This window comes from Elephas maximus, chromosome 19 (assembly GCF_024166365.1).
Source record: "Elephas maximus indicus isolate mEleMax1 chromosome 19, mEleMax1 primary haplotype, whole genome shotgun sequence".
Taxonomy (NCBI): Eukaryota; Metazoa; Chordata; class Mammalia; order Proboscidea; family Elephantidae; genus Elephas; species Elephas maximus.
Genome location: NC_064837.1, coordinates 24105356 through 24131491, shown reverse-complemented (window position 1 = coordinate 24131491; position 26136 = coordinate 24105356). Strand labels below are relative to the sequence as shown.

The following is a 26136-nucleotide window of genomic DNA, read 5'->3' as shown; positions in this document are numbered from 1 at the left end:
TGCAGTCTCTGTGCGACTAGTAAAGTCTGGTCTTTTTCTGTGAGTTGGAATTTTGTTCTGCATTTATCTCCAGCTCTGTTTGAGACCCTCTGTTGTGAACCCTATCAGAGCAGTTGGTGGTGGTAGCCGGGCACCATCTAGTTGCGCTAGACTCAGTCTGGTGGAGGCTGTTGTAGTTGTGATCCATTAGTCCTTTGAACTATTCTTTCCCTTGTGTCTTTGATTTTCTTCATTCTCCCTTGTTCCAGATGGGGGTGAGACCAGTGCAGTATCTTAGATGGCCGCTCTCAAGCTTTTAAGACCCCAGACGCTACTCACCAAAGTAGAATGTAGAACATTTTCTTTATAAACTATGTTATGCCAATTCAGCTAGATGTCCCCTGAGACTATGGTTCCCACAGCCCCTAGCTCAGTAATCCCAACCCTCAGGGAGTTTGGATGTATCTATGAAGCTTCCATGACCTTGTGTTGGTCAGGTTGTGCTGACTTCCCCAATATTGTGTACTGTCTTACCCTTCACCAAAGTTACCACTTATCTATTGTCTAGTTAGTGTTTTTCCCTCCCCACCTCTCCCCTCCCTTGTAACCATCAAAGGTTGTTTCTTTTTGTGTGTAAACTTTTTCATGAGTTTTTATAATAGTGGTCTCATACAGTATTTGTCCTTTTGTGATTGACTTATTTCACTCGGCATAATGCCCTCCATATTCATTCATGTTGTGAGACGTTTGCAGAGTCATCATTGTTCTTTATTACTGTGTAGTATTCCATTGCATGTATGTACCATAGTTTGTTTACCTATTCATCTGTTGATGGGCACTTAGGCTGCTTTCATCTTTTTGCTCTTGTAAATAATGCTGCAATGAACATAGGTGCATATGTCTATTCATGTGACGGCTCTTTTTTCTCTAGGGTATATTCCTTGAAGTGAGATAGCTGGATTGTATGGCGTTTCTCTTTCTAGCTTTTTAAGGCAGTGCCATATTGTTTTCCAAATTGGTTGTACCATTTTACATTCCTGCCAGCAGTGCATAAGAGTTACAATCTCTCCACAACCTCTCCAACATTTGTTATTTTGTGTTTTTTGGATGATTGCCAGCATTGTTGGGGTGGGATGGTATCTCGATGTACTTTTAATTTGCATTTCTCTAATGGCTAATGATCATAAGCATTTCCTCATGTGTCTGTTAGCCACCTGAATATCTTCTTTGGTGAAGTGTCTGTCCATATCCTTTGCCCATTTTTAATTGGATTATTTGTTCTTCTTGTTGTAGAGGTGTTGGACTTCCCTATAGATTTTAAAGATCTTGGTTGTAATCTTAATGGAAGCAAATCACCAGGCCTTTTCTTCTGCAGTACCGCTGGGTGGGTTCAAACACCAACTTTTAGGTTCGGAGTTGAGTGCAAACCATTTGTGCCACCTAGCGACCTTTTTCAAGATGGGGTATCATTCCCCAAACTAATTTGACCATGAAACAATCTGACAGCAACAGGTGGTTCTGGTTAGTATATTCACAAAGCACGTATCACCACTATCTAATTCCAGAATATTTCCATCGCCCTAAAAAGAAACCCTTGCCCATTAACAGTCACTCCTCATTTCCCACTCTCCTATCCCCTGGCAACCACTAATCTACTTTTTGTCTCTATGGATTTACCTATTCTGGACATTTTTGTAAATGGAATCAAAATTAAAAGTTTTAAAATATCATTTATAATAGTATTAAAAAAATCAGCTACCTAGGAATAAATCTCTTAAAAGAGCTACACTAAAACAAAAACCCATTGCTGAGAGAAATTAAAGAAGTGATAAACAATTGGATACACCATATTCATGCACTGAAAGACTCAATGGAAAGATTTGATGCAACCTCAGTTAAAATCCCAGCAGGATGGTAGTGCAAACAGTTAAGTGCTCTACTACTAGCCAAAAGGTTGGTGGTTCAAATTCACCTAGATGTGCCTCAGAAGACAGGCCTGGCAACTTGCTTACAAAAGGCCGTAGCCTTACAAATCCTATGGAGAGCAGTTTTACTCTGCATCCATGGCATTGCCATGAGTCAAAATGAAGTCGATTGTAATTAACAACTTAGAGACAGAAATAGAGACTTTGTCGTTGTTGTATAACATCAAGTCAATTCTGACCTATAGGATAGAGTAAGAACTGTCCCTATAGGGTTTTCTAGGCTGAAATCTTCATGGAAGCAGGTCGCCAGGTTCACAACACCCAATCCACCCCCCATGAAACAGCTGGTGGATTCCACCAACCTTCTGGTTAGCAGCCCAAGGGCTTTAATATTTCGCCACCAGAGCTCCAAAGAGATATACTAAGGACCTAGGATAGCCTAAAAAAAAACAAAACCTGTTGCTGTCAACTGATTCTGACTCATAGTGATCATATAGAACAGGGTAGAACTGCCCCATAGGATTTCCAGTCTTTACAGAAGCAGACCGCCACATCTTTCCCCCACAGAGCTACTGGTGGGCTCAAACTACCAACCTTTCGGTTAGCAGCTGAGTGCTTAAACACTGTGCTACCAAGTCTCCTTAAGAATAGCCCAAAGACCTAAAATAACCAAGATAAGGGGTCAGGAAACTTTTTCTTTAAAGAGACAGTAAATATTTTAGACTTACAGGACATGTGGTCTTTGTGAGAACTATTTAACTCTGCCTTTTTTTTTTTGTAGTGCGAAAGCAACCAAAGACAACATGTAAACAAATGGGCATGGGCGTGTTTCAATAAAACTTTATTTACAAAAACAGCTTGTGAGCCCAATTTTGTAGGCCATAGTTTGCCAAACTTTGGCTAAAACAATCATGAAGAAAAAACCCGCAACAAACCAAAGTTAGAGACTAGAATTAAGACTAGTATTACCAGATATCAAGATTTACCATAAAGCTAATTATAGCATAGGATTAACATAGGCTTCGGCTACAGTCAGACTTGAGCTTGAGTAATATAACCTTTTAATGTCAGTTTGTAAAGTATCAAGAATGTAATAATAAAAAATGAAAGTTCTCTTCTCTTTAAGCAGTTAATACCAACAGAGAAAGCTCTCTCTAATAGAAAGCTACAGGGCTCTGTCCTGGCTCTGTCCTATTCAACATTTTTATTAAAGACTCAAATGAAGATATAACACTTGCTTATACTGACTCAAATCTGAGAGGAATGTGTAATATATTGGTGTTGTTGTCAGGTGCCGTCAAGTTGGTTCCAATTCATAGCAACCCTATGTATAACAGAATGAAACGCTACCCAGTCCTGTGTCATCCTCACAATCGTGACTATGTTTGAGCCCATCGTTGCAGCCACTGTGTCAATCCATCTCATGGAGGGTCTTCTTCTTTTTCTCTGACCCTCTACTTTACCAAGCATGATGTCCTTCTCCAGAGACTAACATATTAGGAGAGAAAATTGGAGGTCATAGAGATTTTGCTAAGGAAAAGAGAGAATCAAGTAAAACCAACCAAAAATAAATTGAATGTTGGGAGACAATATATTCTGGTAGTTAAACTGTGAAATCTAACTTAGTTTCAGAGAAGTTAAAAAAGAATTATGTACAAAGATGCTCATCCTGGCATTATTTATAACAAACAGCAAAAATAACTGAAATGTCCAACAATAGCAAAATGGCTAAATAGATTAAGATGTAAAATATTAAGGTAAAATACACATTAAAGGAGAGACTTTTACAAAGCCATTATAAAGGGAGGTTTCGAAGAGTATGCAAAGACATGAAGAATTATATGGTTTGAACTTTGTTTTTAAAAAGTTGAAGAAAACACACAAATAGACAAGAAGACAGGACTGACCATTAGATATGTTAACGAATGATTACTTTTTACCTCTCTTTGGTTTTCAAAACTCTCTTCCTTTTATCATCTTTTGGGGAAAATGGCAATCAACATTGTTTTTAAATACTGTTGGATGTTATTGTTCATCGTAAACCCGGTATGAGTCAACAGCAAAACAAACACATTTGCCAAAAAACCTAACACAACTCAGCTCAGTGAATAGAAGTAGAGTGTCCTAAAACTAAAATTCAAAAGATTCATTGCCATTGAGTAGATTCTGACTCATAGCGACCCTGTAGGACAGAGTGGAACTGCCCTCTAGGGCTTTCAAGGAGGGCTAGTGGATTCAAACTGCCAAACCTTTTGGTTAGTAGCCGAATGCTTAACCACTGGGCCACCAGGGTCCTAAAAATAAGAGGTGACAATTCTTGGCCTCCAAATGGTTTGCATCTCACATGAAGCCTTGTGTCCAGTTCAGGAAAGCACATTTTTAAAGACATTGGGACACTGGGGCATGTCCAAAGTCATGAAGGATGGATGTTACATAATATTCTTTCATTTATTAGTTCATCAATTCAACCTATTCAGCTCCCGGTAGGCACCATCAGGGAACTGGGAGAATTTTATCAGAGGATGGTTGATGAATCTAAGAATCCTTATGGGGGTCACGATGGCTGTCTACAATATGTAAAGGTCCGTTGTGTGAAAGAGGGAATTAACTTGCTGTTTGTCATTCCATAGACAGAGCACATGGAGAGCTCAAGGTCCAAGATGCCCAAGAAGGCAGCTTTTATCCCAAGAGAGGAACTGGGTTTTGTTGTTCTTGTTGTTTAACGGTTAGCACCATCCAGCAAAGGCTGTGAGCAGTTCATTCCTGATGGTCCTAAGCAGGGGCTGTCTAGGCTGGGGTAAGGCCATCCCTGCCTGAGCTGATGGGGGCAAGATGAGTCTCCCAAGTTCCTTCCATGATGCCATGGCTCTGGGTTGGCTTTCTCTGCCTTATGCTGGCCAGACAGTGAAATCACAACAGTGAATGGGGTGCTTTCTTTGGAGTTTTGTAGAAAGATAAGTCCCTTATGACAGCTTTTTTTTTTTCATCATATATACATTTTTCTTTCCAGATTACCAAGCAGAAAAAGAATTTGACTAAGCAAGGCTGCTTGAGTTCATGGCCAGAAATCCCCCAGGCAAGGTTAAAATGGACTGGGGGCACTACACTTTGAGGGAACCACAAGCATTACCCTTCCTTTACCCCTTGATTATTTAGGCTCATTATCATCATCACCACCATCATCATCATCCTCATTATCATCAAAGCTTTCATTTAATGTGAACTCAGTGGGTACCAGATGGATCACAACATCCCTGTAAGGTAGATATTATTACCAACATTTTTATGGATGAAGAAATGGTGATTAAGTGAGGGCACTTAATCAAGGGTGCAGAATGGCAAAAGCAAAACTGGAAACTGGAGCTTTAAAAAATATTTTATTGTATTTTTTTAGTGAAAATATACACAGCAAACCACACTCACAATCAACAATTTCAGTGCACAATGTTCAGTGACACTGGTTATATTCTTCACATTGTGTCAACATTCTCATTATTTCTGTTCCAGTTGTATCACTCCCATAAACTTAGACTCACACATACCCCAAACTTCTCGTCTATGCTTTAGAGTAGCTATTATCCAGTTGGTCTCATATACATTATTTTTTTAAAGAGAGCAGTACTTAAGGGTGACATTCTTTACTTTTTTACTTCAGGGGGTAGTTTTACTTCAAGGTTTAAAGAGCATCTCAGGGCAATAATCTTAGGATTCCTTCAGTCTCAGTGGGTCCAGTAAATCTGAATTCCTTAAGAATTTGAAGTTCTGTGGAACCTGGGACTTTTCAACCTTAAATAGGAAGGAGTGAGTAGAAGCTGCTAAGGGACTGAAGAAGATGGACATCCCCACCCCCCTTTTCTTTTCCATCTGAAAATGAAGGGAAATACAGGTCTTCCAGTTAAATTTATCGCCAAAGCCTAATAATGTTGACCTTGTTCCATATCTTCTTTGCTTTTGCCCATTTTTGGAACTATAGAGGGCTTAGAGAACATAAAGACTAGGGGCCTGAGCTCCAGCCGTAACTAGCTTGTAACATTGAACAAGTCAATTAACCCACTGCTTCTTGGGTTTCCTCATTTTTGAAAATGTCTGGGTGGTGCTTAAGATACCTTGTACACCTCTAAGACTCAAATAAAGGCAAATTAAAATAACAAGGTGCCTTTTTTTTTTTTTTTAAGCTATCAAATTGGCAGGTATTTCTTAAAAATATATTACAGGATCAATTGTAGGTGACGGTACCAGAAAACCAACACTTTCTTACTTCATTCCTGTGTGTCAAGTCATCCAGCTCTGCTAGATTGCAGCAATTTGGTAGTGTATACCAAAGCCTTAAAAATGCTCATACCCTTAGAGCTAACTCAAAGGAGCTCTCATTAGCCACAGATGGGACAATCTGAGCATGACTGCAATGGATTTAAATACTTTGGATATTTGTAAATCCTTAAGTTCATAATTATACTCCAAAAAAAAAAAATTGTTACCTTTGAAGGTTGAAGCAACAACTTATTATTCTGATAACTGATGAAGATACTCAAGTAGTTGTCTTGCTTTTCTGGTAGAAAATGCATTTCAGAGCAACCAAATAATCGATGAGGAAAAGTTCTTTATTAAATAATCATAAGTGATAAATGCAAAAGAAATGCATAATTAGAAAATCGCCATTTTTAACCCAAGGAAATAATGCAATAAAGCAATAATTATCAATCTCTGCTAAAAGCATCAAGTGGAAGGTTGATGAGACACTCGGTATCAGATGGAAAAGGTTGATATCACCTGAATTCAGTGATAAACCTTAAAATGAATTAAAGTGAAACAGTAGACATTCTGTTTTTTGTTTTTTTCTTGTGTGAGGCAATAGGTAATAATACAAAGAACCACCTACAAAGTATTCTTGCAGAACAAACAGACAAAAAAAAGAATGTGAATATAATCAAGTCTCTAGGTCTAATTATTTGTTTATAGGAAATACGAAAGCATGTTAAATGCTACTACAATGATGCAATCAGGCAAATCCAGATTGTGGGAAATCTTACTGACCAGAGATTCTCACCCAGATTCTTTAACAAATAGGCATGAAAATAAAGGGAGGCCATACCCACCAGAACAGCTAAAAAGAAAAACAGATAATTCTAAGTGCTAGCAAAGGTGTGGAACAACTAAAACTCTCACACATTGCTGGTTGGGATGGAAATTGGTACAACTTTGGGAAACTGCTTGACAGTATCTATAAAGCTAAATATATGACTACCTTATGATTCAGCAATTTCACTCCTATAGATTTACCCAAACAAATGAGTTCTTGGGTCAACAGAAATACATGTACAAAATGTTTATGGAAGCTTTATTGATAGTCACCAAAAACTGGAAAAAGGGCAAATGGCTAGCAACAAGAAAATAAATAAATACATTGTGGTATATTTATATAATAGAATACTTTACAACATAAAAAGAGCAAGTTGCAGGTATACAAAATGACAAATGAATTCCACAGATATTATATCGAGTGAAAGAAGCCAGGCACAAAGAGTATGTATTATGTGATTCCATTTATATGAAGTTCAAGAATAGGCAAAGCTAATCGGTGATAATAGAAGTCAGAATAGTGGTTGGGGAGGAGATAGACAGGGAAAGGGCACAAAGGAATCTTGTGGGTTTGTTCTAGCTTTCCTTATGGAAATGTTTCTGTATAACCTGGGTGGTAGTTAAACAGTTGTGTCCATATGTAAAAAAATCATCAGGTTGTACACTTAAGATTAATGCACTTTATTTGTTGTTATTGTTAGGTGCTGTCAAATCAGTTCCTACTTATAGTGACCCCATGTACAACAGAATGAAACGCTGCCAGGTCCTGCACCATCCTCACAATCATTGCTATGCTTAGTCTATCGTTACAGCCACTGTGTCAATTCAAGGATGCTCACTGGATATTTTTTAATGGTTAGGAAAAGATTAACAACCAAAATGTCCAATAATAGCAGTTGTTTTAAAAAAAATTAGGATGTAGTCATTGTATCCATTGTTAAGCTATTGTTTCTCAGCTCCAAATCCATCCTTCCATAGGTGGTCTCAGTTGCTGAGACTGTGTCATAGATTGAATTCTGTCCCCAAAAAATGTGTGTCAACTTGGTTAGGCCATGATTCCCAGTATTGTGTGGTTGTCCGCCATTTTGTGATTTTCCTACGTGTTATAAATCATAATCTCTGCCTGTGGTTAAAGAGGATTAGAGTGGGATGTAACACCGTTGCTCAGGTCATATCCCAGATCCAATGTAAAGAGAGTTTCCCTGGAGCGCGGCCTGCACCACCTTTTATCTTACAAGAGATAAAAAGGAAGCAAGCAGAGAGTTAGGGACCTTATATCACCAAGAAAGAAGCACTGGAAGCAGAGAGCATCCTTTGGACCTGGGGTTCCTGCATACAGAAGCTCCTAGCCCAGGGGAGGATTGACAAGACGGACCTTCCTCCAGAGCCAACAGAGAAAGAAAGTCTTTTCCTGGAGCTGACATCCTGAATTTGGACTTCTAGCCTACTAGACTGTGAGAAAATAAATTTCTCTTTGTTAAAGCCATCTACTTGTGGTATTTCTGTTACAGCAGCGCTAGATGACTAAGACAGACTGGGACATGACAAAACACAATTCTTTTTTGCCAGTTGGCTCCATGTTAGAGTTTGCCATGAGGGGGTGATGGAAGAAGAATGGAAGGCTAGAGGAAGAAGAAAAGGCCTCCCCCTTCCCATCTGCTTCCTGTTCCTGAAACATTAGCCTAGCCAATGGCTCTTTGTTTGGTGCCAGTCTTCAGCTTCTTTTCCTGCTCCAGATGAGTGGTGCCCCCTCCCCAGAGTTCTGAGTTGCAGCTCCACAAGTTTCATCCCTAAAATTCTAGGTCCTGGTAACCCCAGCCCCTTCCCCTTGTTTCCCTATACATAGAGGAATATGCCAGTTAACAGTTTATAGCCTGTCAACTTCAAATTCATCGTTTTTGCCTGCTCTGTTCTGTGAAAATGAATCTGAGCCCTCTAAGTATTTTTTCATTTGCCAGCTGGCAATGAAGCTTTATCATTACTGGTGTACAGCAACCAGTAGTATCCACCCCTGGAGGTTAGGCACACTCTCTGAACCATAAAGGGAGTAGTTATCTGCTTATATCTGCTATTCCTGTAACCTTTACATATCTCTTTGTTTTTTACTAGTCAATCTCTTGTTACTCCAATTCTTTGTGGTAGTCAATAATTCTTTACATTAAACTTACCCCGTTCAAATTACTGTGTGGTTTTTCTCTCCTGATTGGAAGCAGAGTGATACAGAATTGGTTCCAGGAGTGGAGTTATGACAGAGTTTTCAAGCAGAGGAAGGGTAGTCTCCTCAGACACTGGGAATAAAGTAACTTCCAGTGGTAAGGGGGTTTCAAGATTATCACTTTCATCTAAGTCCACCCAGATGGCCCCATTCCAAGTTTCAGGATCACATCCATTACCAGTCAATGGCCTGTCACAAGAGAAACTTGTCAAGACTGTGAATTCAACTGTCCTTGTAATTCAGCAACTTGCCCAATTAAATTTTGTGTTTGAGTTTCAGCAATATCAGCCCTACAGTTACAAGAAATAGGGCTTCTTTTGGAGCAATCATATAAGTTCTCGGGTTCTCAAACGGTGTTTTAGGCTGAGAATTAACAGACCTGAGATTGTCATTTTCTGTTTGTAAGTGCTCAAGTACTCAAAGAATCCATCCCACACCTTAGTCTTTATAGTCATCATTACTCCCATAATGGTCAAGTGTAGCAGCAACTTGGGTTCCCAAAGCATGAACTTCACTTGGTATTTTGTCACAATCAACCAAAGATAATAACTTGATTTATCATGATGCCATTATATGCCATGCTTGACTAGCATCCCAGTTACTACTGGCAAGAATCTTGGCACTATGCTCAAACCTCAAAGACACAACCAAACCAATGCCCAAACCCCATCTTAGTGAATCTATCTTCTGCCCCAGTACCACTCCTGGTACTAGTTCTTTATCAGTCTGGGTCCAGTCAGGAGAAAGAAGCCACACAGTAATTTGAAAAAAGAAAAGCTTAATATAAAAAATAAATTACTGTAATAGGGAACTGGGATGATGAGGAATTGGCTAGTAATAAGTAAGGAGAACTATAAAGAATATTTGTTGCTGTTAGCTGCAGCCGACTCAGCCCCCCAACTCATAGTGACCCCATGTGTTACAGAGTAGAACTGCTCCATGTGGTTTTCTTGACTGTAATCTTTACGTAAGTGGCTCACCAAGTCTCTGCTTCCATGGAGCTCCTGGTTGGCTTCAAATTGTCAACATTTGGGTTAGCAATCAATTGCAAACTGCTTATGCCACCCAGGCTCCTTCTCTAAATAAGACAGGACTATCAAATATAAGAAGCAGTCACTACCAATTAGTAGGGCTTTTGACTGGTTTGAACAGGAAAGGAAGGGTCAATAAAAGTGTATGGGTATTTGTAAGATGAGGAGATTGACACTTGTGGCCTATTTGGATGTCTGCTGGGCCACAGAGCTGCCCTCAGGCTACTGGAGTGATAGGGCGTGGTCAAAAGAGAGCAAGGATCATTCCTTCAAATCCCAGGTTCCTACCAGGAATCAAGGGCCTCAGGCACCAGAGCTGGGGCCCTGGAAAGTAAGATGAATTAGTTCTACTCTATCCTGTAGGGTCCATATGAATTAGAACTGACTCCACGGCAACAGGTTTTTGTTTTGTTTTGTTTTGTTTTTTAAGGCTTGCTGGAAGGTCCCTGAGTGGGGTAAATGTTTTGTGCTTGACTATTAACTTAAAGATTGGTGGTTTCATGTTAGAAACCATCTCACTCCAGCATTACTGGCATGAGTCAAAAAATAACAAATGTCAGAGAGGCCTGTGGGGAGATTGGAACTCTTAAGCACTGCTGGTGGGAATGCAAGATTAAACAACCATTTTGGAAAATGGCACTTTCTAAGAAAGCTAGAAATAGAAATACTATACGATCCAGCAATTCCACTCCTAGGAATATATCCTAGAGAGATAAGAGCTGTCACACAAGTAGACATATGCACACCCATTTTTACTGCAGCATTGTTCACAATAGCAAGAAGATGGAAATAACCTAGATGCCCATCAACGCATGAATGGATAAACAAACTATGGTGCATACAGGCAACGGAGTACTATGCAATGATAAAGAACAATGGTGAATCTAGGAAGCACCTCACAACATGGATGAACCTGGACAGCACTATGCTGAGTGAAATAAGTCAATCACAAAAGGGCAAACGTTGTGTGAGGACACTACTATAAAAACTCATGAAAAGGCTTACACACAAAAAGAAACAATCTTTGATGATTACGAGGGAAGGTAGAGGTGGGGATGGAAAAACACTAAATAGACAATAGATAAGTGGTAACTTTGGTGAAGGGTAAGATAGTACACAATACCGGGGAAGCCAGCACAACTTGTCCAAGGCAAGGTCATGGAAGATCCATAGATACGTCCAAACACCCTGAGGGACCAAATTACTGGGCCAGGGGCTATGCGGACCATGGTCTCAGGGAGCATCTAGCTCAATTGGCATAACATAGTTTATAAAGAAAATGTTCTACATTCTACTTTGGTGAGCAGCATCTGGGGTCTTAAAAGCTTGTGAGCGGCCATCTAAGATACTCCACTGATCTCAAGCCATCCGGAGCAAGGGAGAATGAAGAAAATCAAAGACACAAGGAAAAGATTAGTCCAAAGGAATAAGGGACCACAACTACCACAGCCTCCATCAGACTGAGTCCAGCACAACTAGATGATGCCCAGCTACCATCCCTGACTGCTCTGACAAGGATCACAATACAGGGTCCCTGACAGAGTTGGAGAAAAATGTAGAACAAAATTCTAACTCACAAAAAAAGACCAGACTTACTGGCTTGAGACTGGAGAAACCCTGAGAATATGGCCCCCAGACACTCTTTTAGCTCAGTAATGAAATCACTTCTGAGGTTCACTCGTCAGGCAAAGATTAGACAGGCCCATAAAACAAAACGAGACTAAAGGGGCACACCAGCCCAGGGGCAAGGACTAGAAGGCAGGAGGGGACAAGAAAGCTAGTAAAAGGGAACCCGAGGTCAAGAAGGGAGAGTGCTGACATGTCATGGAGTTGGTAACCAATGTCACAAAACAATATGTGAACTATTTAATGAGAAGTTAGTTTGTTCTGTAAACCTTCATCTAAAGTACCAAAAAAAAAAAAAAAAAGATTGGTGGTTTGGACCCACCCAGCAGTGCAGCAGAAGAAAGCCCTGGGGATCTGCTTCTGTAAAGGTTACAGCCAAGAGAACCCTAGGGGACAGTTCTACTCTGTAACACATGGAATCGCCATGAGTCAGGACTGACTCGAAGGTAACAGATTTGGTTTTTTGGTTTTAGGCTTGCGGAGACAAGGAGGCAAGCAGCACAGGCCACAGGAGGATGAGCAGCAGGTACTTTGGGCTGGGATTTGGCCTTTCAAGTTCTGAAGGGGCTGTGAAGGCCTAGGAAAGGTGCTTTACATCATGGCATACCGAGGGAGTGTGAGCTGATTAGTTAAGGAAGAAATGTTTTATCACTGCCGTTGTTGAGTATTACCTGTACCCCATTGTCATCAAGTTGATTCTGACTCATAGCGACTCTACAGAACAGAATAGAACTGCCCCATAGGGGCTCCAAGGCTGTAATCTTTATGGAAGCAAAGTGCCACATCTTTTTCCTGCAGAGCGGCTGGTGGGTTAGAACCGCTGACCTTTCCATTAGCTGAGCACTTTCACCACTGTGCCACCAGGGCTCCAGTATTATCTGTAATAAAAGCAGATTGACTTTTAGTCAGTTTTATGATTGATTTTAGGCTCTGTGTTGTTGTTGTTAGGCGCCATCGAGGTGATTCCAACTCATGGTAACCCCATGTTACAGAGTAGAGATACACCAGTGGCTCCACAGGAGGAAGAGCCGGTAGTCTGCCCCTTAAAGATGACAGCCTGGAAAACCTATGGGGCAGCTCTGCTCTGTCACATGGGTCACCATGAACCGGAATTGACTCAACAGCATCTAATGACAACAATCTTTACAGAAGCAGATCACCAGGTCTTTCCCCTTCGGAGTCGCTGGGTGGGTTCACGGCGCCAACTTTTTAGTTTGCAGTCAAGTGCTTAATTGTTGTGCCACCAGGGCTCCTTTTAAATTCTCTACCCTTCCCTCCTTAATATGCCACTTGACATTGATGTGACCTTGAGTCCCTTGCGCTAGTGCCTTTAGATGCCTCCCCTGACCTGAACTAATCCTATGAGTGAGACCAGTGAGGGAGTATCCAAGGGAGAAAAGGGGCTGAGAGAGAGCAGACATCCCTCACAAACACACAAAGTTGACTCTCAAGGAAAGGCACCATGTGGTGGTCTGGGGAGGAGGGGAAGCTTGGAATTGAATGTAAGACTGAAGTTTTAAAATAGACAGAACTTACACTACATCCTTAGCATTAAGATTTCACTTAAAAGAGATTGTTTTAATAAATAGAACCGACTAAGGTGTTATGGGGTCAGACCAGGATGTCCTTCAGAGAGCTCACTAACCTGCTAAAAGGGGTTGATGGGACAGCATTGGCAGCAAATAGCAGAAAAATGAAACTGTTCCTTGTTAAACAGTGAGTTGCAATTCCTCAGGTAAAGCAGCTTTCAAAAGTTTCCTCTGTCAGCGCGTGTGTACATTTTTTCTAGGGGAATCACGTATGCTTTCAACATATTCTCAGAGGACTCCTCAACCCAAAGAGGTCTCAAGAGCACTGGCCCGGGGCCTCACCAGGCTGGCTACAACCCATTCAGAGTGTTACCTCCAACTACCCTTTCAGAAGATACTTTCTTAGTTTCCTGTGTTCAACAAATATTCCCTCACTACTGGGCCACCTTGGGAAAGCTACTAAACCTCTCTGTTCCCCAATTTCCTCATCTGTAAATGAGCAAAACAACACCACCACCTCGCAGGAATCTTCTGCTCATTAAGTAAGTATATATGTGTGAGGTGCTTAGAACAGTGGCCGATACATAAGAACCAGCTGCCATCGAGTCAATTCTGACTCATGATGACCCGGATTCAGGGCACCTGCATGTGTTTCAGAGAAGAATCGTTCTCCATGGGTTTTCAATGGCCAATTTTTTGGAAGTAGATCGCCAGGCCTTTCTTCCAGGACACCTCTGGGTATATTCAAACATCCCACCTTCAGTTGGCAGGCAAGCGCGTTGACCATTTGCACCACCCAAGAATTCCAGCTGGTACGTAGGAAGCACTACATAATAGATATTACTCATGTGTGTACTAGTGCTACTCCCTGGACCTCTGGCAGAGCCCAGAGAATTTCTACGTGATTATCTGGCTCTCTTGTAAGTGGCTCAGCTGAATGGTGCTCAGTTCTGAGAAGTGTTTTGTTTACGGCAAAGTCAAGTCTTAGAGCCAAGACCCAAAAAAGGCAATTAGCCAAAGAGCTGAATCACCCGTCTCACCCAGGCAGGGAAAACCCCACAGCTGTCATGCTCAGAACGGCATGGGGTACCTCAGAATGCACCGGTTTAATAAACGGGAAATCAGGGAGCTCGTTTCCTGTCCTTTGACTTGACATTGACTTAACATCACTCCAGTAAGGAGACAGCCCCAGCGCCCTGCTTCCCAATGTCAGCTCATGCCCTTCTGTTGCCTATCAATGGCACACAGTCCTACAGGAGTCTGTTCTGTGTCATCCCTGCCATTCACTTGGTGCCCTAGAAAGGAACCTGTGCCTTTCAAAGGCTGCTCAGCTGCAAAGACTCCCTCACCAAGCAGTCCCCCAGGTGGGAACCTTCTAATTCAGAGGGCTGGAGGCAGGTGGCGGAATGTCTGCATTTACTTCTGTGAGATGCATCCTTCATCAACATAGAGAAGCTGGAAGCTCCCCTAGAAGGGGCCCACGGGGCTGATTGAGGTCACTGTGGTACTAAACATTTTCCACACTCCCAGGCAGTTTCAATATTTGCAACTGGTTGCAAAAGAACCAGATGAGAAGGCAGTAAAACAAGCCAGATACGTGTCAGAAAACTGCATGTCAGAAAAGCTGCACATCAGAAAAGCTGCACAAATTTAAACACTGCAACTGGGCCAGTTGATGTAATGGTTCAGGAGGGGAAGCTTAGGGCCAGGGGATTTGCCATTGGCCCAGGGCCACACTCAACCACAGACGCCAGGCCTGGCTTTTTTCCACCATCCCAGGAAGTCCACACTCTAGGTGGAAATGCCAAACTGTGCACACTGGGAATTTCCAGCAGCTGAAGCTCCTGGTCAGTCCATGAAATCAATGCTATTCTTGGTGACAAGACTCTCTCAGTTCTTTGGTTTTCTCTCTTGACACTCTCACAACGGGGTAAATACGGTATTGAGCAATCAGTAGAAAAGGAAGGCATGGGGTTTTCAGGTGGTTTGTTCAAACTGGCTTATTTATGTTACCTGTATCTGCTGTAGCTCTAAATCCCATCTTTCTGGAAGTCATTATGAGTTAAACACCCCTTGTCGCTGAACCTGAGTTAAAAATGCATATGACATGACACAATGTCAGGCATTGATGGGGCAGCTTAATTATGACTTGACTGCTCTCCTCAGAAGAACTGTCATTGATTCATGATTTCATGGTAAGACCTAGGCCATTTCTGCCACTGCAAAACCACAGTTAAAGACATCTCTGAGCAAGTTTCTCAAAACTCCCTTATGTAAGGGACTACGAGATCAAATTTTCCAAGAATCCAATGCCAGACCAACGTTTGCCTCCCCAAACAAAACCAAACGTTTCTTCTTTTTTTAAATCAAATGATGAAACCTACCATTCTTATTTTAGCCTTGAGTGCTATGAAGCTCAGAGTCAAATTTAGTGCTTGAACTATTTTATCCACATTTCAGATAGTATATTCCATGACAATAACCAGCTTCCAGATTCTCTTTTTAAATTGTTCATTTTCGCTGAAAGGAGCCCTGGTGGCAAAAGGTTAAGAACTCGGTGTTATCCAAAAGATTCGTGGTTTGAACCCACCCAGAGGCTCTGTGGGAGAAAGACCTGGCAATCTGCTTCTGATTGTTGTTGTTGTATGGCATCTGTAGAGTTGATTTTGACTTATAATGACCCTATGGAACAGAGTAGAACTGCACCATAGGGTTTCCTAGGCCATAATCTTTATGAAAACAGATGGCCACATCGTTCCTCCTGCAGCGCAGCTACTGGGTTCCAACAGCTGGTGAGTGTTTAATCACCGGGCCACCAGAGTTCCTTCAATAAAGATTACAGCCAAAAACCCTAGAGGAGAGATCCATATTTGTGCCCATCCCAAAGAAAGGTTATCCAGAAGTATGTGGAAATTATTAACCAATATCATTAATATCACATGCAAGTAAAATTCAAAAACAGTTGTAGCAGTACATCAACAGGGAACTGCCAGAAATCCAAGCCAGATATGGAAGAGGACATAGGATGAGGGATACCATTGCTGATGTCAGATGAATCTTGGCTGAAAGCAGAGAATACCAGAAAGATGTTTACCTGTGTTTTATAGATTATGCAAAGGCATTTGACTCTGTGGATCATAACAACTTATGGATAACATTGTGAAGAGTGGGAATTTCAGAACACATAATTGTGCTCATGAGGAACTTGTACGTAAACTGAGAGGCAGTCATTCAAACAAAATAAGGGGATGCTGCATGGTTTAAAGTCAGGATAGATGTGTGTCAGGGTTTTATCCTTTCACCATACTTATTCGATCTGTATGTTGAGCAAATAATCTGAGAAGCCAGACTATATGAAGAACTTGGCATCAGGACTGGAGACTCATTAACAACATGCAATATGCAGATGACACAACCTTGCTTGCTGAAAGCAAAGAGGACTTGAAGCACTTACTGATGAAGATCAATGACTGCCACCTTCTGTGTGGAATACCCATAAAGAGAACAAAAATCCTTACAACTGGGCCAATAAGCAACATCATGATAAATGGAGAAAGGACTGAAGTTGTTAAGGATTTCATTCTACTTGGATTCACAATCAATGCTCATGGAAGCAGCAGTAATCAAAGGACATACTGTATTGCATTGAGCAAATCTGCTGCAAATGACTTCTTTAAAGTGTTCAAAAGAAAAAAAAAAGATGTCACTTGAGGACTAAGGTGCACCTGACTCGAGCCACAGTATTTTCAATCTCCTCATATGTATGCGAAAGCTAGACAATGAATAAGGAAGACCAAAGAAGAATTGATGCCTTGGAATTACGGTGTTGGTGAAGAATATTGACTGCCAGAAAAATATGGACTACCAGAAAAATGGACCAATCTGTTTTGGAAGAGCTATACCAGAATGCTCCTTAGAAGCAAGGATAGCGAGACTTTCTCTCACTTACTTTGGACATGTTATTAGGAGGGACCAGTCCCTGCAGAATGATATCATGCTTGGTAGAGGGTCATTGAACAAGAGGAAGACCTCTGTCATGGATTGAATTGTGTCCCCCGAAAACATGTGTGTATCAATTTGGCTGGGCCATGATCCCCAGTACTGTGTGATTAACCACTATTTTGTCATCTGATGTGATTTTCCTATGTGTTGTAAATCCTCCCTCTATGATGTTAATGAGGGGGCATGGGTGGCAGTTGTGTTGATGAGGCAGGACTCAATCTACAGGATTAGATTGTGTCTTGGGCAGGACTCAATCTACAGGATTAGATTGTGTCTTGAGCCGGTTTCTTTTGGGATATAAAAAAGAGGTGAGTGGAGAGACAGGCAAGCGGAGGGGGGAACGGGGCGGGGGAACAACACCTCATGCTACCAAGAAAGCAGTGCCGGGAGCAGAACACGTCTTTTGGACCCAGAGTTCCTGCTTGGAGAAGCTCCTAGACCAGGGGAAGATTGATGAGAAGGACCTCGCTCTGGAGCCAACAAGAGAGAAAAGCCTTCCCATGGAACTGATGCCCTGAATTTGGACTTTTAGCCTACTTTACCGTGAGGAAATAAATTTCTCTTTGTTAAGCCCATCCACTTGTGGTATTTCTGTTACAGCAGCACTAGATAACTGACAGAATTTGTTACTGAGAGACTGGAATGCTGCTCTAACAGATACCTAAAATATGGAACACTTTTGAAGCTGTGAATGGGGAGAGAACTTACAACAGCAGAGAAGCAGCAGCAGCCGAGCATGGACAGCAGCAGAACCAGATCAGTGCCAGACAATTCTGGAGCCGACCCATAGAGCAAGAGAGCTCAGTGCCTTCTGGTCAAAGTTTACTGGCAGAGTAGCTTGCCTCTGGGCACTTATCGGTAGGGTTACAGCAGGGCAGATGCAGGGGTGAGGCCCGAGGGCCAAGAGTTCAAAGAACCAGGAAGCAGAAGCTGAAGAGACAAGGAAAACAGGAAGATGAGCTGACTTAGTCTCAAAAGCTATGGCCTCAACCTCTGGGGTTTCAAAGGGTAGAGCCATGGCCTCTGGTGTTTCTAAGGGTGGGGTTGCCACTGAGATGGACTAAGAGAATTTTGGCCTAAAGCCAAGGGAACAGAGTTGCCATGTAAGTGGGCCTGGAAGGCAGAGATGAAGCCCAGGGCCAAGGGGCCTCCACTCAGAATCCAGAGAATGTGGCCAATACCTAGATTCTGGGGGGCAGGGTCATTATGTAAATGGTCTCAGAGAACAGAGGATTATTTTCAAAGCCTTGAGGGCTAATGTAATTTGTTCTGCTGACTTGCTTCATGCCTGTTATCCCTTCTTTCCCTCCAGTTTCTCCCTTTTGTAATGGAAATGTCTAGCTTGTCCCTGTTCTGCCATTGTACCTTCGGAAGCAGATAACTTGCATTCTAGATTTCACAGGTGAAGAGGGATTTTTGGATTTTGGACTTGGAGTTAAGACTTTTGCTATGATATGATGGGATGAATATGTTTTGCATGTTGCAAGGACATGAATTTTTGGGGGCCAAAAGATAGAATGTTGTGGATTGGATTGTATCCCCCAAAAAACATGTGTATCAATTTGGCTGGGCCATGATTCCCAGCATTATGTGATTGTCCACCATTTTGTCATCTGATGTGATTTTCCGATGTGTTGTAAATCCTGCCTCTATGATGTTAATGAGGGGGGATGGGCAGCAGTTGTGTTGATGAGGCAGGACTCAATCTACAGGATTAGATTGTGTCTTGAGCCGGTTTCTTTTGGGATATAAAAGAGAAGGAAATCCTGGTGACGTAGTGGTTAAATGCTACAGCTGCTAACCAAAAGGTCGGCAGTTCAAATCCACCAGGAGCTCCTTGGAAATTCTGTGGGGCAGTTCTACTCTGTCTTATAGGGTTGCTATGAGTCAGAATTGACTCGATGGCAATGGGTTTGGTTATATAAAAAGAGAGAGGCAAGCAGAGAGATGGGGGGACCCATACCACCAAGAAAGCAGTTCCGGGAGCAGAACGCAACCTTTGAGCCCAGGATTCCTGCTTGGAAAATCTTCTAGTCCAGGGGAAGATTGATGAAAAGGACCTTCCTTCAGAGCCAACAGAGAGAAAGCCTTCCTCTGGAGCTGACGCCCTGAATTTGGACTTCTAACCTTCTTTATTGTAAGGAAATTAATTTCTCTTTGTTAAAGCCATCCACTTCTGGTATTTCTGTTATAGCAGCACTCAGTAACTAGACAACCCTCAAAGAAATGGATTGACACAGCAGCTGTAACAATGGCCTCAAACAGCAATGATTGTGAGGATGGCCCACGACTGGGCAGTGTTTCCTTCTGTTGTACATAGGGTCAGAACCAACTCGAGGGCACCTAACAACAATGTTTGTGAGGTGTTGGTTACAGCTATTGTTCAGAAAGAATTGGCCCTTGATGAAGTTTCTGTTTTCTTGTAGCTGATTTGAATTGATTGGTAAGGCTGAGGGACAATTACTTCCTACATTCCTTTATTTGAAAGGATCTTGTTTTGTATCACAGCCTAAGGAGGCAGTGGCTCAAAATAATTTTTCCTGCTTTAGGCAAAGTACAGACGGGCATCTATGTTCTATCTTGCAATCAGTCACAGTTACAAGTAGCAGCCCTGCAAAAATCTCTGTAGAACAAAAGATCCTAAACCCTGAGAATTAAGAGAGGTCTACTTATTGAAAGGATTGTCAACTAACAAAGTAGCAGAACAATGACAATATTTGGACTGAGCTTGGTTGCACTGAGGTGACTGTCTCTGGTTTATAGGATGAGTAACACAGGGCAGGTTTACAAATTATCTGTTGCTGTTAGTTGCCTTAATGCCAACTCATGGCCACCTTATCAATAACAGATCTCAACGTTGTCAGTCCTGCACCATCTTCATGGTCACTGGGGTGTTTGAGTCCATTTTTGTGACTATTGTATAGTCCTTCCTACCTAGGGAACTCATCAGCACCATATTGGACAATACTCTGTTGTAATCCATTGACTAATTTTCAGAAGTAGATTGTCAGGCCTTTCTTCCTAGTCTGTCTTAGTCTGCAAAGCTCTGCTGAAACCTGTCTACCCTGGGTGATGCTGCTGGTATTTAAAATACTGATGGCATAGCTTTCAGCATCATAGCAACACACAAGCCACCACAGAACAACAAACTGACAGATGGGTGGTGGAAAGTGATCTTAGACCCCATCATTTGCAAAATCAATTAACTGCGACTCATTCAACTAGAATCCTCAGTGAACTGGAATCCTATCTACTCATTTCATCCCGAGCGTAAGTGCTCTGCTTTCAACATAAAAAGCCAAACTGCATCTTTCAGCCAATGATTAGCCAGATCTATAAAACAAACAATAACACATGCGAGGAAAGTGTGTCTTAGTTTAATCAAGTATACAAGACCAAATAGGCAACACCTGCCCAAAAGCAACGATGAGAAGGCAGGAAGGGACAGGAAAACTGAACGAATGGACACGGGGAATGCCAGGGTGTAAAGGGAAAGAGGGAGAGTGCTGACACATTGCAGGGTTTGCAACCAATGCCACAAAATGATTTGAGTATAAATTCTTTAATGAGAAACTAATTTGTCCTCTAAACTTTCACTTAAAGTAAAATAAAAAAAAATTTTTTTTTAAAGCCATATTGCAAGAAGTTACATTTATGTCTGAGAGGTAACAAAAACCAATATCCAAGGAATGCCCCAGATTTAGCCCAAGTTCCTCCATAGCTATTTTTACCCATAAATGCAATCAGCATTGCTGTACTAAATTGTAGGGAGTCCCTGGGTGGTACAGTTAATGTGCTCAGCGGCTAACCAAAAGGTTTGAGGTTCTAGTCCACCCAGAGGTGCCTCGGAAGAAAGGCCTGGCCATTGAAAACCCTATGGAGCACATGGGGTCATCAAGAGTCAGGGCTGACTTGACGGCAACTGGTTTCTGGTATTGAATCATAACCCGTAGACAATGCAGCACTCTCGGTCCATGTTGGCAAATGCAATCTTCTTTGAATATAATTTTTAACAAGGGCACAAAAGTGTGTCAACCAAGACACAATGAGTTTATGTTCAATTAAACCAAGAAGAGCAATATATCATAGTAGTATCTTCCATGAGCACCCAGGCAAAACGCTTTCCTTCCAAATGCCTCTCACCTTCCTGGAGATTAGGAAATCCCTTCATATGTGCCCTGAAGAGTTCAATTCTTTCAGGAGTCATTGCATCACTGAAGTCAACCAAAAGTCACTGAGCTTCTTCTCTGTGCTGGGCTGATGGTGCTCCCACTCCTTACCCTGTGTAAGTCAGCGAAAGACAGTCGTGATTCACTGGGCTTTAGCACAACACTCCATGCGGCCACTATCAATCCATGAGGCCTGGTAGACATAAGCAGTTCCTACACCAATATTCGCTGGGCATCTACTATGTGCCACAATGGGAAGAAAGCACAGTCCTAGCAGAATCCACAGTCTAAAGGGAGAGACAGACACACAAGCCAACTCTTACAATAACAGGAAAGCGCTATGACCAAACCGTGCCTGGTGCTGTGTGAGCCATGTGGGATGGTCATCTGGCCCAGCCTCCACTGGGAGTCAGGGAAGGTACCCAAATACCAAACTCAACCCATTGCCACCAAGTTGATTCCAACTCATAGCGACCCCATAGGACAGAGTAGAACTGCCCCACAGGGTTTCCAAGGATGTAAATCTTTATGGAAGAAGACTGCCACATCTTTCTTCCACAGGGGGGCTGTTTGGTTCAAACTGTCAACCTTTCGGTTAGCAGCCAAGCATTTAACCACTGCACCATGAGAGTTCCTTAAAGACACCTACCAAAAAAACCAAACCCACTGCCATCAAGTCGATTCCAACTCATAGCAACCCCATAGGGCAGAGTAGAACTGCACCATGAGGCTTCCAAGGCTGTAATCTTTACAAAAGTAGACTGCCACATCATTCTCCCCATGCCGTCACTGGTGGACTCAAATCGCCAACTTTTAGTTACCAGCTGAGCGTTTTAACCACCGAGACACCGTACCCGTTGCCATCGAGTGGATTCTGACTCACAGCAACCCTATAGGACAGAATAGAATCGCCCCGTAGTGTTTCCAAGGAACCGCTGGTGGATTGGAACTGCCTACCTTTTGGCTAGCAGCCAAGCTCTAAACCACTGCGCCACCCAAAATCCATTGCCATGGTGATGATTCTGGCTCATAGTGTCCCAACAGGACAGAGCAGAACTGCCTCATAGAGTTTCCAAGGTGGATTCAAACTGTCGACCTTTTGGTTAGCAGCAGGGCTCCTTAAAGACACCTAAGTGAGGCTGAAATGCACAGCATCAAATTGGTTAAGCACTCAGGCTCTGGAGACAGGTTTTTTGTTTTTGTTTTCTAGTTGCCCTGGAGTCGACTGTGACTCCTGATGAAACCCCATGTGTGTCAGAGTAGACTTGTGTTCCATAGAGTTTTTTTTAATATAATTTTTATTGTGCTTTAAGTGAAAGTTTACAAATCAAGTAAGTCTCTCACACAAAAACCCATATACACCTTGCTACACACTCCCAATTACTCTCCCCCTAATGAGCAGCCCGCTCTCTCCCTCCACTTTCTCTTTTCATGTACTTTTTGCCAGCTCCTAACCCCCTCCACCCTCTCATCTCCCCTCCAGGCAGGAGATGCCAACACAGTCTCAAGCCTCCACCTGATCCAAGAAGCTCACTCCTCACCAGCATCCCTCTCCAACCCATTGTCCAGTTCAATCCATGTCTGAAGAGTTGGCTTCAGGAATTGTTCCTGTCCTGGGGCAACAGAAGGTCTGGGGGCCATGACCAGCCGGGTCCTTCCAGTCTCAGGCAGACCATTAAGTCTGGTCTTATGAGAATTTGGGGTCTGCATCCCACTGCTCTCCTGCTCCCTCAGGGGTTCTCTGTTGTGTTCCCTGTCTGGGCAGTCATCGGTTGTAGCCAGGCACGATCTAGTTCTTCTGGTCTCAGGATAATGTAGTCTCTGGTTCACGTGGCCTTTTCTGTCTCTTGGACTCGTAATTGCCTTGTGTCTTTAGTGTTCTTCATTCTCCTTTGCTCCAGGTGGGTTGAGACCAGTTGATGCATCTTTGATGGCTGCTTGCTAGTGTTTAAGACCCCAGACACCACTCTTCAAAGTGGGATGCAGAATGTTTCCTTAATAGATTTTATTACGCCAATTGACTTAGATGTCCCCTGAAACCATGGTCCCTAGACCCCTGCCCCTGCTACGCTGGCCTTCGAAGCATTCAGTTTATTCAGGAAACTTCTTTGCTTTTGGTTTAGTCCAATTGTGCTGACCTCCCCTGTATTAGGTGCTGTCTTTCCCTTCACCTAAAGTAGTTCTTAAAACTACTATCTAATTAGTGGATGCCCCTCTGCCACCCTCCCTCCCTCCCCCATCTCATAACCACAAAAGAATGCTTTCTTCTCAGTTTAAACTATTTCTCAAGTTCTTATAATAGTGGTCTTAGACAATATTTGCCCTTTTGCAACTGACTAATTTCACTCAGCATAATGCCTTCCAGGTTCCTCCATGTTATGAAATGTTTCACAGATTCCTCACTGTTCTTTATCGATGTGTAGTATTCCATTGTGTGAATATGCCATAATTTATTTATCCATTCATCCGTTGATGGGCACCTTGGTCACTTCCAACTTTTTACTATTGTAAACAGTGCTGCAATGAACATGGGTGTGCATATATCTGTTCGTGTAAAGACTCTTATTTCTCTAGGATATATTCCAAGGAGTGGGATTGCTGGATTGTATGGTAGTTCTATTTCTAGCTTTTTAAGGAAGCGCCAAATCGATTTCCAAAGTGGTTGTACCATTTCACATTCTCACCAGCAGTGTAGAAGTGTTCCAATCTCTCCCCAGCCTCTCCAACATTTATTATTTTGTGTTTTTTGGATTAATGCCAGCCTTGTTGGAACGAGATGAAATCTCATTGTAGTTTTGATCTGCATTTCTCTAATGGCTAATGATTGTGAACATTTCCTCATGTATCTGTTAGCTACCTGAATGTCTTCTTTAGTGACTATTCATATCTTTTGCCCATTTTTTAACTGGGTTATTTGTCTTTTTGCAGTTGAGTTTTTGCAGTATCATGTAGATTTTAGAGATCAGGCACTGATCAGAAATGTCATAGCTAAAAACTTTTTCCCAGTCTGTAGGTAGTCTTTTTACTCTTTTGGTGAAGTCTTTGAATGAGCATAGGTGTTCGATTTTTAGGAGCTTCCGGGTATCCAGTTTTTCTTCTGCATTCTTTGTAATGTTTTATAAACTGTTTATGCCGTGTATTAGGGCTCCTAACGTCCCTATTTTTAATTCCATGATCTTTATCGTTTTAGATTTTGTATTTAGGTCTTTGATCCATTTTGAGTTAGTTTTTGTGCATGGAGTGAGGTATGGGTCTTGTTTCATTTTTTTGCAGATGGATGTCCAGTTATGCCAGCACCATTTGTTAAAAAGACTGTCTTTTCCCCCATTTAACTGTTTTGGGGCCTTTGTCAAATATCAGCTGCTCATATGTGGATGGATTTATGTCTGGATTCTCAATTCTGTTCCATTGGTCCATGTGCCTGTTGTTGTACCAGTACCAGGCTGTTTTGACTACTGTGGCGGTATAATAGGTTCTAAAATCAGGTAAAGTAAGGCCTCCTACCTTGTTCTTCTTTTTCAGTAATGCCTTATTTATCCGGGGCCTCTTCCCCATCCATATGAAGTTGGTGATTTGTTTCTCCATCTCATTAAAGAACGTCCTTGGGATTTGGATCGGAATTGCCTTAAACATATAGATCGCTTTTGGTGGAATAGACATTTTTATAATGTTAAGTCTTCCTATCCACGAGCAAGGTATGTTCTTCCACTTATTTAAGTCTGTTTTGGTTTCTTACAGAAGTGTACTGCAGTTTTCTTTGTATAAGTCTTTTACATCTCTGGTAAGATTTATTCCTAAGTATTTGATCTTCTTGGGGGCTACTGTAAATGGCATTGATTTGGTGATTTCCTCTTCGATGTTCTTTTTGTTGGTGTAGAGGAATCCAACTGATTTGTATGTTTATCTTGTATCCCAATACTCTGCTGAACTCTTCTATTAGTAGTTTTCTGGAGTATTCCTTAGGGTTTTCTGTGTATAAGATCATGTCATCTGCAAATAGAGATACTTTGACTTCTTCCTCGCCAATCTGGATGCCCTTTATTTCTTTACCTAGCCTAATTGCTCTGGCTAGGACTTCCAGCACAATGTTGAATAAGAGTGGTGATAAAGGGCATCCTTGTCTGGTTCCCGATCTCAATGGGAATGCTTTCAGGCTCTCTCCATTTAGGGTGATGTTGGCTGTTGGTTTTGTATAAATTCCCTTTCTTATGTTGAGGTATTTTCCTTCTATTCCTATTTTGCTGATAGTTTTTATCATGAATGAGTGTTGAACTTTGTCAAATGCCTTTTCTGCATCAATTGATAAAATCATGTGATTCTTGTCTTTTGTTGGTGGATTACATTAATTGTTTTTCTAATGTTGAACCATCCCTGCATACCTGGTATGAATCTCACTTGCTCGTGGTGAATTATTTTTTGATATGTTGTTGAATTCTATTGGCTAGAATTTTGTTGAGGGTTTTTGCATCTACATTCATGAGGAATATAGGTCTATAATTTTCTTGTGGTGTCTTTACCTGGTTTTGGTATCAGGGATACGGTGGCTTCAGAGAATGAGTTTGGTAGTATTCCGTCCTTTTC

At 41.9% G+C, this 26136-nt stretch overlaps 1 protein-coding gene across 2 annotated transcripts in view; it reads right to left on the bottom strand.

Annotated features, from left to right (window-relative positions):
• Positions 1 to 12619: 12619 nt before the first annotated feature.
• The window catches only part of LYRM9 (LYR motif containing 9), an 85949-nt gene continuing 72432 nt past the window's right edge, over positions 12620 to 26136 (bottom strand). The window contains exons 7-8 of one of the 2 annotated variants that reach the window (XR_007514097.1): positions 21530 to 21667; positions 12620 to 12733 (exon numbers count right to left, since the gene is read on the bottom strand). The gene's annotated coding sequence lies outside the window, so the exon portion shown is untranslated. Of the gene's footprint in view, positions 12734 to 21465; positions 21668 to 26136 lie in introns of those variants that run through there. The other variant, XR_007514096.1, reaches the window with a different exon arrangement.